General features: G+C 38.9%; 1 protein-coding gene across 1 annotated transcript in view; it reads left to right on the forward strand.

Moving 5' to 3' along the window:
- The first annotated feature begins 630 nt into the window (after nucleotides 1–630).
- LOC115683348 (mitochondrial fission 1 protein A) overlaps nucleotides 631–13,582 on the forward strand; it is a 75,702-nt gene continuing 62,750 nt past the window's right edge. The window contains exon 1 of the mRNA XM_056315348.1: nucleotides 631–638. The gene's annotated coding sequence lies outside the window, so the exon portion shown is untranslated. The remainder of the gene's footprint in view (nucleotides 639–13,582) is intronic.

The following is a 13,582-nucleotide window of genomic DNA, read 5'->3' on the forward strand; positions in this document are numbered from 1 at the left end:
AGGATATTATTTGAACTTTAAAAAATTATAAAAAAAAGTATATGTGAATCTACATGACAATATACGTACATTGTGAAAGTTTCAGATATTTTGGGCTAAGCAAAAATTACAATGCATCCATTATCAGATTCAGATTAAGTAAAAAAAAAAGTAAAACTCATCGGTACATGTCCCCAATCATTTTAAAGTAACTTCACAAGATGCAAATCTATGTTTCTTACGTTTATAATTCTCACATCGTTAGCCTTCTTTCGCAATAGATAATTCATGTCGAGAACGACAGGGATTGAATGAAATCTATAAGAAAAGATTTCTCCAAAACGAGACAGAGAGGGAGGCAGGCAGGCAGGCAGGCAGGTGAGGGTGGGGGCGCGGGAATCAGTGCCCCCCAGCCATGCACGTGACGGCGACTGATGGAGTCCCTCCGAGGCGAGGCGGTGTAAACGCTTCACGTGTCGAGAGGCGGAGCGCGGAGGCGGAAGAAGGGGAGGGACCGGTTTCAGACATCGTCGGTTTCCTTTCGTACCGTTTTGTTTCGGGGGCCGATCACGAGAGCAGTTTGGCCAAAAGAGATGGGTCGGGGCGAGGGGGACGGGGGTCGTGTCTTAAGGACACGTACCTTCGTCCAATCCCTCTCGCTGTTACCGTCTTGTCTTGTCAAATCATGCTAATTTGGACTCGCGTGAATTAATCAGAGAAATGAAAAGAGTTGTTACGTGACTAGATGGAGAGAGAGATTCTTCCCGTGATTCCAAAATGCTTTTCAATTATAGATATTTCATTTGGTCTTTCAATAATTTTGCATATTGTAATCTTTGAAATATATGAAATTTTATTTGAGTCAGCGCCTTTTGTCGAAATTATGGATGGAATTGCTAATACGGCCAGTCAAGTTGCTGTTAAATGCAATGTCGCGCCCTATGTGACATTAAAAGAATAAAGTAGATGATAAGGAAATATTGAATAACAATAAAACTATTAGAAAAATTTGAGACACGAGGGATTTTGAAAGTTGAAAGAAGAGGCGATCGCGGGAGGAAGGTGATCACTGATGGCCAGAAAGAGGCGTGCGAGTCCATAGATGCACCGGATGTTCGAGCTGGGAAATTGTCATATTCAAGGAGAGATAACAAACTAGGCATGATCGAGACTCATTGGAAAAACCAAATAAACGACCATATCATGAATAACCATATTCCTAAAGAAATAAGGACAAATGAATTTTTACTAGGTAAGACCTTTTGTCAATTTGTTTTATTTTTGTAAAGAAACGTTTTGCTTATTATAAAATTGTGAAAAATGTTAAGATCGATTGAGATGTTATTAATTAGTTCTGTCCAAATATTCAAGGATTCAACATAATGTAAAATATCAATTTCAAATGTTAAAAGTGAAAACGAAAAACCCAGAACCCAAAAGCAAGAACCATCAAAAGCGTTGCATGATTAGTTCCATTCCGTCTGTTCTCGGACCGTATAGCAGGGAGAGTAAAGAGAGTATGAAAATGGTGCAAGTTGTTTTTATTTTTATTTTTATTTATCTAGTAACTATTTCATTTTTTTTATCAGTCCTCTCCAACTGTGCGACAAAAAATTAAATCAAAGTGACTGTATAGATAAATGACATTTCCATCTTTCTTGTTATTTTAATATTTCGAGTAGCTTTCACATTGTTTAGATAGCAAGCAAAATTTGCTACATTATCATCTTCTTTAATGAAATAAGAAAATAACATTTTGGGAAATTTTCAATTTGGGGCCCAAAGTGAGCCCATTTTCTCAAAATGGGGTCCCAAGTGCAATCAGTCTCAAAATGGGGTCTCAAGTGCCCAATCAGTCTCAATTTGGTACCTGGATTCGCCGGCCGGCCAAATAGTCACCGGCGGCGAGTTTTTTACTGTTCCGGTGGCCGGAACAGTAATTTTTTACTTTTTAATTTTTTTTTGCTTTTTTCTTTTGCTTTTTTTTTTCTCTTCCCTCCGCCGGGCTATGGCCGGCGGAGGCTGCCCTCGCCAGCGTCGGGGAGGGCCGCCCCGGCGAGGGCCGCCCAGCCTTCCCCGACGGCTCTCGCCCGACGCCGCAGGCGAGGGTTGCCCTCGCCGGCGTCAGCGAGGGCGACCCTTGCCCTCGCCGACGTCGGGAAGGGCGAGGGCCGCCCGCGCCGATGCCGGCGCGAGTGGCAACCCTCGCCGACGGCGGAGGCGAGGGCCGCCCTCGCCTTGGTCGGCGGGCGGGCGGGCCGACCCTCGCCCGCCCGCCGAGGGTTGCCCTCGCCGACGTCGGGGAAGGCTGGGCGGCCCTCGCCCGACGCCGGCGAGGGCGACCCTCGCTAGATTCGACGAGGGCACCGCGTCAACCACACGATCGACACGAGCTAGAGCACGCCCTGAGAACCCCGTCCCGAGCCCGGCTCGGGGCGGCCGTGGAGAGGTACGGCGAAATGAGGCGAAGGTGAGGAAGGAGAGGGGCTGGAGAGGGAGAGCAGGAGGTGTGAAGAGAAGGGGGCCGCGGCGCCCACGCTAGCGGAGCTAAGGCTGTCGGAGGAGGAGCTGAGGAGGCTGAGTGGGATCTGGCGAGGGTCGCCCTCGCCGGCTGTCGGCGAGAGCCCGCCCAGCCTTCCCCGACGTTGGCGAGGGCATGGGTTGCCCCCCGCCCGCCCCGAGGGAGGCGGCGCCCGCCCGACCCGAGGCGAGGGCGGCCCCGCCCGCCCGGGCCGAGGCGAGGGCGGCCCAGCCTTCCCCGACGTCGGCGAGGGCAAGGGTCGCCCTCGCCGACGCCGGCGAGGGCAACCCTCGCCTGCGGCGTCGGGCGAGGGCCGTCGGGGAAGGCTGGGCGGCCCTCGCCGGGGCGGCCCTCCCCGACGCCGGCGAGGGCAGCCTCCGCCGGCCATAGCCGGGGCCGGCGGACGGAAGAGAAAAAAAAAAGCAAAAAAAAAAAAAATTAAAAAGTAAAAAATTACTGTTCCGGCACCGGAACAGTAAAAACTCGCCGGCGGCGACTATTTGGCCGGCCGGCGAACCCAGGTACCAAATTGAGACTGATTGGGCACTTGAGATCCCATTTTGAGACTGATGGCACTTGAGACCCCATTTTAAGAAAATGGGCTCACTTTGGGCCCCAAATTGAAAATTTCCCTAACATTTTTGATGTCATTTTAAGTTCTCATTAAATCGTGATTAATGAGTGATTACAAAAAAATAGCACAATAACATTTGATGATAACATTTACCCTGTTACCTTTTATCTCTGAGTTACAATAATTAACTTATTCTTATATTTAGTTATAAGTAATTTTTAAGGATTAACTTTAAAATAAAATTAACGCGAAAAATAAAATTAAAGCCTCATAAAAGGACTCGTCAATGGATTGATAAGGAAAAACAAAACCAAAAAAAAATCAGCTAATATTGTCAAAAAAAATACTGTTTATCTTAGCCATGAGAAACATGTAATAATTTGATTATACTTGAATTTATCAAAAGAGGATTAATTGAGATAAATTTAAGGTAAATAAGCAATTTTAAGCTAATAAGTCGACACACAAACGGATTGAACAGAGAAAAAAAGATAGATAACTTTTTTATGATGAAAAGATAGCTTAACAAATAGAATAAATAGAAGTGCCAATTTTTCTATAAAATGACTGAGAATTAAAAAGTTCATGAAAAATGAACAAACAAAAGATTTCGGATAAAAAGGTAGAGAAATTGAAAAAATAAATTGTAAAAACAAACGGGTGGAGCGGTTAGAATCGAATTTGCGCCCTCGCACTACAAAATGGTGCTTTAGCATCGGGCCAACGACACGTGGCGAATTCTAGTAGTAGTGTTTTTCTCTCTTGGTACATCATTTTAATGTAATTGAAGATGTATATATATTTAAGTTTTCTTTTTTCCTTTTCATCACTTCAAATTTTATTTGTTTAGTGGAAAATATCAATCAAATTGCATAAACTGAGTTGAATTTCACACGTAGTCCTTGAACTTTAGTACTATTTGTAATCTAACCACTCACTTTCAATCACTCAATAAACTAAACTTTTTTCTTTTGCAATTGATGCACTCTAATCTTATTGAGCTAATTTCTTTTAATGAAAAAGTGACATGGCATCATGTAGGGATGAGCGGTTCTAGGTTCCACTTGGAACCTACCCGTCATAATCTATTCCCCATTTTTTGAAATCTAGAACCTACCTTGCATAACTGTCGTGACCCCCTCGAGGAGCACCATCTAGGGGTTGGCTAATGGATTACTAAGTCTAAACTTCGCTCGGGCCCTCCCAAGCCCATACCAATTCGCAACTTATGATTCAAGTTATTGTCATGCAAATCATTTTCATTTAGGAGTCGCCACTAATCAATTTTTTTGGGCTGATCAGAAACCCAAGTAAAGTGTGCGAGTATACTTAACCTCTACGATCTAGAGATTAAATGGATTCAGGAACTTGATTATGCTATATTACTTTAACACCCTTTCAAAACATTTATCTTTTATTTTCGACAAAATATTTCTTAGCAGACAGCTTGAATCGATTTTAACCCAGCTACTAACATATTAGGTAATCATGCAAGTGCGCAACCATTAATGTAACATTAAAGGAAAACAAAGCAATAAATTGCAAGAAGGAGATGGAATCAAACTCACTAAACAAAGCAATTATTTTTTAGGTTTTCTTTTATCTTAAATTGAAAACTAAAATATGCATCATGCAATCTTGATTAAATGAACTCAACATGCAAACTATATGACATGCATATGACATTTTTGGTATTTTTGTTAAAATTTGTAATTAAAAATTACCATTATTTAAACATGCAATTTTATCTAGGAAAGAAATCTAATTTATCCTAAGATGATAGTTTTGAGATTTTTCTTAAATTCGTAATTAAAAAATTACTAAAAATCAACTATCTAGAGCAAGATACTATCTAATTTAAACTAGGAAGGAAACTAAGTCGAATCATAATTTCAATCGTAAACTTATCTTAATCTTCTGGAATCTATCTAAATATGCAATCTACCCAAACTATCCTAACTTAGCATGAAAATCATATCTAAATCTATTCTAATTTATTTCAGAATCTATCCTAACAAGTAAGGTTATCTAGAATAAATTTATTCTAATCTATTAAGTAAAGATAATTTAAAACCTATTCTAGAAATCTTATTTAATCTTTTTGTATCTTTCAAATAAGGGAAACAAATCAAGATAAGATAACCATTCATAGCAAGAAATAGGCATCAAATCACAAAAGATAAGCACCAAATATCTTAGTCAATTCAAATTTGGAAACAAATAAAACTGGCAAATCGAATTCTACGGCATAAGGATCGGATTGATTAATTTTTCGTGCGATCGCGAGTCGTATCCTAGGCATGAGATTGTGCGATCGTACCATCAACCAATGAACGTTGTCAAATTAGAATAGTTTCCCAATTTAAGGGATATGTCTATAATCTTAAAAATATCATGATATTGATATCAACAAATTCGGCAATAACATCAAATATTCAAATTTGGATATATTCTCATGTAATTCGAGGATATCGTTTATGTAATATTTGTATATCTCTTTGACTAGGTCAAAGAGTTAGTGGTGGGACCCATTTTTTAAAAAATCAAAGTAGGAAAAATAAGTAAAAATTTAGACTCTTCCGCTTTTATAGAGGCTGTGACACACGCAGAAGCAGAGAGGAAAGAAAAGGAAAGAAAGAAAAAAAAAGGAGAGAAGAGGGCTTTCACGTGTGCTCGCCACAGATGCCTCGTGAAGCTGATTTAACTTTGATTCATAACATATGGTAAGTGCCCGTATCCTTCGTTCATCTAATTGGAGTAATTTTTAAGATTGGGGTACAAATTTGGTGTTTTGTGGATTTTGAACTATGGGGTTCGATTAAGGAGTCATTGAGCTACGGATATATATAGAAATGGTAGTTTAGAGTGTTGTGGGGCCGTGGGATTTTATGGATTTCGATTTAGACTTACGATTTGCCCGAATTTTTTTTTTGAAGTTGGCTGTGAGTGATAAACAGCGTGCAACCAGTGGCTTTCAGGCCGAATTTCGATGATTTTTGGCTCGATTTTGGGACGGCCAAGTTATGATTCTTATAATGCTTCAAAATATCTTCCTTTTGGCTATAAGCTTGTTTGGAACAGGGTTTGGTAAAAGAGTTATGGCGTAACTGAGTTTCACGCTCAAGTTCCGCGTTGCAGATAATTTTGAATATCCACTTTGGTTGAGTCATTTTGTTAGCGCGTAAGAGTTATTTCATTAGCATTTAAGCTTACTATAGCCATTTTGTAGTTATTATAGTATTTTGCTTGATTTTGACGTCAATTCTCTTTAATTATTAGGATTACGAGATCGTCGACTCGTCTAGCTACGTGTTATTTGGTTTTAGGTATTCCCAAGTGAGTGGTATTATCTTTTCTTTGGTTTGGTAAAACCCATATTTTAAAGTAATAATTATATATATATATATATGTATTGAACTTAAAAGAGTATTTTTGTTGCATAAAGCGGGATCGAGTGTCCACTACCTTTCAGCTATTTGAGAATAGTTTGAGAAACATATTATGAAATGTGAACGTGATTTATAAAATGGTTTATGGATTTGGGATTGTGGATTATTGAAGGATGATTATTTGATGTTCAATATGACTGTAAACCCTGGTAGGGGTTTCGGGGTATGCATACCGATTTAGGATATCCTTCTGGGCCAAGCCACCAGCTTTATAGATAGAGACCTTAAAAGGGGGGGCATCTAGGTCGTCTCCAAGGTAGTAATCGTGGTTTTTATAAAAATTAATCAATGGACTAGACTATTGATATTTGAATTGTGATGATGGATTTAAATGAATATTTCTGACTTGTACAAAGCTTTGTTGAAACGAACAACTTTTATGTGATTCGATATATATTTTATACCTTAAGTTTGGGTTATAAAGTTATGGCATTGCTTTGTATACATGCATAGTGGTTACTTGATCTATTTAAACGATATGTACTACTCACTAGATTGTGGTTGCTCGCCCCTCTCTTCCCCAATCTTTTCAGGTTTCTCGACTAACAGCCATTCGTACAAGAGCGTAATCGCGGGGACTTTTGAGAATTAGATTTTAGGTATGGTTTTTGGAAGTTGTATATATGGTTGTTAATAATTTGTTGGGTTAGCTGAGTTCTAGTTATACATATTATTTTTGGCAGATTATAGAAACTCTGATGTTGTAACCAATCTGTAAGTTTATCTGATATATGTGTAATTTGAGACATATATGTTGATAACAATTTGTTGGTTATGTTTGAGGCTGCGTCTCTCGTATCGAAGAATGGCTGTGTCATCCTCCTTTCTAGTTATTTTCAGGGTGTGACATCATTTGGTATCAGAGCTTAAGTTGTGATATGTTTCGGTATAGATTTTGTGGGACGTTGTGAGATTGTGTAATAGTTTTAGTGTGTTAATCTTCTAAGTGCTAAGGTTTTATTTCGCTTTGGATTAAGATTATTATGCATTCCAACTCGGAGACACTTGCCTCGTTTCATAAGAATAGTAAAGGTAAGTGAGTCGCAGAGATATGCCTCAAGTTTCTCGATGCTTGGCTTCAAAGAGGAGACTAAAAGATTGATTTGAAATGAGCCCCGACTCGCAGGATTCAAAGGACGAACTTCATAAACCCACCACACAAGTCAATTTATTTGAGACTTGTCAAGTAGTACTTGACTTTCATTATCAAGTGAAAGATTTAGGTGGATATGGAACTGCAGTAACTGAAGATGATAGAGAGTACACCTTCGCCTAGTTCAGAAAAACGAAGCCACCTACTTATGATGGGAAATCAAATCCTCTTTTGGTCGGACATTGGATTAGAAAAATGGAGCAGATCTTTAGAGCCGAAAGAGTTCCCAAGATCAAAAAGTTGACTTTGCCATCCATTATTTGGAGGGCGAAGCTGACTATTGGTGGGAAGCGAATAGACCCGCCCTAGGAGGCAGGGATGCGGCAATTTCTTGGAAAGACTTTGCAAATGCCTTCAACCAGTTAAGTAAATTTGCAAAACATTTTGTAGGCGACTTTGTATACATATCTTAGGGTGACTCTACAGTAATGGACTGTGCAAGCTGCTTCAACCAGTTGAGTAGGTTTGCGAAACAATTTGTGGCTAATTGGGAACTTAAAACTTAATATTTCCAAAGAAAGTTTCGATCTAATATACGTTCTAAGCTCGCACCTCTTGAACTGACCAAATACACGGATGTCTTGTAACGAGTGATCAAGGTGGAACAATACAAAATGGAGCATGACACATACGGTGCTCATAAAAAAAAGAGGCCCAAGTTCACCGAGTTTCAAGGAAATCATATAAGTGGCAGTAGTAATCGAAGAAGTAGTAACTTGCCAAGGAAGTTTAGAGCCCAGAATACTCAGCGCCCGGTAACACATTTGGAAGGATCATGGCAGTGAGTGTTGCCAAAAAGCAAGAGTGTGCTTATTACGTGGGAAAGTGGGACACATGCAATGAGATTGTCTAACACAAAAGAATTCTTCAGCTGATAGTAAATCATAGATCATGTTATCTGTGTAAGCAACAAGGACACCTAGCACACAGTTGTTCCATGCGGAATGCTCCTTCAATTGGTAGATCCCAAGAGAACCAGCAAAAACAGAGGACAAGTGGGAAAGTTCTTGCGATGATGGAGGGGGACACTGTGGCATCTAACACAGTTGTTGCAAATATTATATCTATTGCCTCGCAATGTGCTTATGTGTTGATTGATCCCGGTACTACACATCTCTTTATTTTTACTGAATTTGCAAAGAAGCTTGATATGTTGCCTAAGCCTCTTGAATATGAATTGCGTGTTGATACTCCTGCTGGTGATTTTTTGGTTGCTGATCATGTGTTCAAGAGATGTGTGCTCCAGATTGATAATGTTGAAATGCCTGTGGATCTAGTGGAGTTAAATATTCAAGATTTCGATGTTATTATAAGGATGGATTGGTTATCTACATATCATGCTATTGGTGACTGTTTTTCAAAGAAAGTGATCTTTAGACCTCCGAATCAATCCGACTTCTCTTTTTTGGGAAGTTGTAAATACATTTTTCCAAGGTTGATCTCAGCTTTGCAAGCGAGTAAACTTTTTTAAAAAATGGTTGTTGTGGTTATCTGGCTTGTGTAAAAGACCCAAGTAAGGTTGTAGTGAAGTTGAAAAATGTTCTTGTTGTTAGAGAATTTTCAAATGTGTTCCTAAAGATATACCAAGTTTGCCTCTTAATAGAGAAATTAAGTTCCGTATTGACTTAATGCCTGGTACAGCACTAAAGGCACCGTATCGTATGGCACCTCTTGAATTGAAAGGATTGAAATTGCAACTCCAGGAGTTTTTGGATAAGGGTTTTATCAAACCTAGTGTTTCATCTTAGGGAGCTCCAGTTTTATTTGTGAAAAGAAGGACAGTAGTATGAGGCTTTATATAGACTACCGAGAACTTAAAAAGGTGACGATAAAAAACAAATATCTTTTTTCCCGGATTGATGATTTATTTGATCTACTTCAGGGAGCTCAAGTCTTTTTTGAGATCAACCTTCGTTCTAGGTATCACCAGTTGAAAAGAAAAAGCAAATGATGTGCCTAAAAATGCTTTCAGAACAAGGTATGGCCATCATGAATTTCTCGTCATGCCTTTTGGTTTAACGAATGTACCTGCTACTTTCATGGACTTGATGAATAAGGTATCCAGGGAGTATCTAGATAAATTTATTGTGGTGTTCATCGATAATGTTATAGTGTATTAGAAAAGTTTGGGGGAACACGAGAGACACTTGAGGTTTGTGCTACAAACTTTACATGAAAAGAAGTTGTATGTTAAATTTAGTAAGTGCAACTTCTAGCTTGATCATATAAAATTCTTGGGTCATGTAATCTCGAAGGATGGCATATTAGTGAATCTAAAGAGAGTTGAAGCAGTTGTTCAGTGGAATTGCCCCACTAATGTTTCGAAAGCAAGAAGTTTTCTTGGGCTAGCTAGCTATTAGAGGTGATTTGTGGAGGAATTCTCTAAAATTGCTAGTGAAGAATTTAGAGGAAAGAATTGTGATAATTCTATATATCTTTTGTACAACGATTACAAGCAATTTATAGGACTACTTTAAGTACAAACTAGGAAAAAATAGATCTGAAAAATACAGCTATAATCCCACAAATTAAGGGATACTAAGAAATCATTTCCTAACTAATTATTTATAACTATTCCCTAATAATCAGGACCAAAAAATCAGGATCAAATATTCCTAATAATCAGGTCCTAGAAATCAGGATAATTCAACACTCTCCCTCAAGCTGAGGAATAGATGTCTTCCATTCCCAGCTTGGAAATTATTTCATGAAAAATCCCACCATTGAGTCTTTTGGTTAGCACATCTGCCAGTTGATTTCTAAAAAGTATGTAGGACATGCAGATCAACCCATCTTCTAGCTTTTCTTTGATGAAATGTCTGTCAATTTCAATATGCTTTGTCCTATCATGCTGTACAGGATTATGAGCAATGTTAATTATTGATTTATTGTCACAATACAGCTTCGTAGGACCCTCTCACTCGATTTTCAAATCTTCTAGGATGATTTTGAGCCATAATAGCTCACATATTCCTTGGGCTAATGCTTGAAATTCTCATTTAGCACTTGATCTTGCAACTACATTCTGTTTTTAATCCTCCAAGTCACTAAATTTCCACCAAGAAATGTGCAATAACCGGATATTGACCTTTTGTCCACCGTGGATCCTACATAGTCAATATCGGTATAGGCTTGTAGCACCAGTTTTTGATTTCTTCTGAATAGGACTCCTTTTTTGGGACTTTCTTTTCAGTAATGTAGCACTCGATTGACGGCTTGTAAGTGTGATTCTCTTGGGTCATGCATAAACTGACTAATCACATTCATTGAATAGACAATATAAGGCCTAGTATGAGCCAGATAGATGAGTTTCCCAACCAATTTTTGATACATTTCTCGATCTACAATAAGTTCTTCCTTTGCCTCCCCAAGTTTTATATTAGGCTCGATTGGTGTAGCTACTGGCTTACAACCAAGTTTCCGGATTTCCTTCAAGCGATCGGTCACATACTTTTGTTGTGAGACAAAAATTCCTTGTCTAGAGTAAGAAACTTCAATGCCAATGAAGTATTTAAGTCTTCCTAGCTCCTTTATTTCAAACTCTTTAATCAAACATTGTTTTAGCTCCTGTTTTTCCTTATCATCGTCACCCGTGACAATAATATCATCAACGTACACTAGAAGTGCCGTCACTCTCCCTGTTACTGAATGCTTAATGAAGTGGATATGATCGCCTTGGCTTTGTTTGTAGCCCGAAGCCTTCATAACTCTGGAAAATCTCCCAAACTAGGCTCTAGGTGATTGCTTGAGCCCATATAGTCCTTTCCGTAATCTACATGCTTTGTTTATTATCATTTCTCCTTCAAAGCCCGGTGGAATACTCATGTAGATCTCCTCTTCTAGGTCTCCATGTAAGAATGCATTCTTCACATCATACTGTTGAACTTGCCAATTAAAATGAGCAGCCAGAGAAAATAAAATTCTCACAGTGTTCATCTTTGCCACAAGAGCAAATGTCTCTTGATAATCTACTCCAGAAGTCTGAGTATAACCCTTTGCCACCAATCTTGCTTCATATCTCTCAAGAGAACCATCAGCTTTGTATTTTAAGGAAAAAACCCATTTGCAGCCCACAAGATTCTTTCCCTTCGGTTTTTCGACAATCTCCTAAGTCTGGTTTTTTTCTAATGCATCCATTTCTTCTCACACTGTATTCCTCCATTCTTCTTTAGACAATGCCTCAGATAAAGTATTTGGAATAGCAATGGTGTTCAGTCTCACAATGAAATTTCTATGAGGTGGTGAGAGGCGTTCAAGTGACACATAGTGAGATAGTGGATATAAGGGTTGTTTTGTGCACTCTCTAGTACCTTTTCTAACAGCAATGGGAAGGTGCGAGTCATTTTCTGGCATATCAATTGACTGATTATGCAAAGGAGAGTCAGAACTCACCGACAATTCATTTGCAAAACTCGAATGGTAATCTTGAACCTGTGTTTGGTCTGGAATAGCTGCCTTTCTTGAGTACACCTAAGAAAATCTCATAGAGTTATAGAGTCATAAGTATGAGTAGATATAGGGGTGGACACTTGTTCCGGAATAGACTCGGATGTAGGGAGTGAGCCTTGGATTGAAGTAGCATGAACTGGTTCATCAGAAACCGATTGGTCAGGAGCTGATTTATCCGGGACTGATTGATCAGAGGTGGGAGCTCGGATTGGAAGATTATTAGGAGGTAAGTCAAGATTAAGATCGTCAAAGTTTTTATCTTTGACTAATGATTTCTCCCCCTGAAGATAAGACTGTGGAAAGTAAGGTTTGTTTTCTACAAATGTAACATCGGCTGATATGTAGGTCTTTCTAGAAGGAGGATGATAACATTTATACCCCTTTTGTGTAGAGGAATAGCCAAGAAAGACACACTTGATTGCTCTAGGATCTAGTTTTCCCCTTTGTTGATTATGAACATGTACAAATAAGGTGCAACCGAAGACTCGAGGTGTGAGATTATTTGTTGTCCCGAAATGGGGATAAAAGCTAAAAAGAACTGTCATAGGAGTTTTGAAATCTAATACTATTGATGGCAGTCTATTAATCATGTATGTAGATGTAAGAATGGCTTCCCCCCAATATGACTTAGGGACATTTCCATGAAACAACAATGCTCGAGTAGTGTCAAGCAAATGACCTTTTTTCCTTTCAGCAACCCTATTTTGTTGTGGTGTGTTTACACAAAATAACTCATGAATAATCCTTCCTTTTGGAAATAGGTTGACAAGATCTGATTAAAGTAGTCTCTGGCATTATTTGACCTAAAGCTCTTAATTTTAACTCCAAATTGATTTTGAACCATGGAATGGAAATTAGGAACAATAATGCTTACATCAGATTTGTGTTTGAGTAAGAATATCCATGTGACTGGAATTGTGGAAGGTCCCCAAATGTCACTGTGAATCAAATCAAAAGGATGAGAACTTCTTTTGATGTTAATAGGAAAAGATACAAGGGTGTGCTTGGCAAATTCACAAGTATCACATTGAAATTCACTCATATCTAATCCTTTAAACAAAGAAGGAAACATGAGATTTAAGACACGAAAAGATGGATGACCAAAACAAAAATGATAAAGCCAAATGACATCCTTATTTGAAGTACTAAGAAATGACACGGATGAATTATTAGTAACTTTCTTCAAAATCCTTGGCATCTCAAGGTGGTACAACCCATTCCTTTTCTTAGCAAGTCAAATCTTCCTCTCCTTATTCTGTTCCTGAAAAACACAGTAAGAAGGGTAAAAAATTGCATAATATTTGAGGTCTTTGGTGTGCTTTTGTATGGAGACAAGATTGGCAGATAGTTTCGACACATGAAGGACACCTTTGAGAGTGAGAATGGGCGTAATATGGATATCACCAATTCCCGCAACAATAGCCAGGGAACCGTTTGCTACCACTATTTTTCTATTG

Source organism: Syzygium oleosum, unplaced genomic scaffold (assembly GCF_021117445.2).
Source record: "Syzygium oleosum isolate NSW1041296 unplaced genomic scaffold, Sole_v2.1 Sole_v2.10, whole genome shotgun sequence".
NCBI lineage: Eukaryota > Viridiplantae > Streptophyta > Magnoliopsida > Myrtales > Myrtaceae > Syzygium > Syzygium oleosum.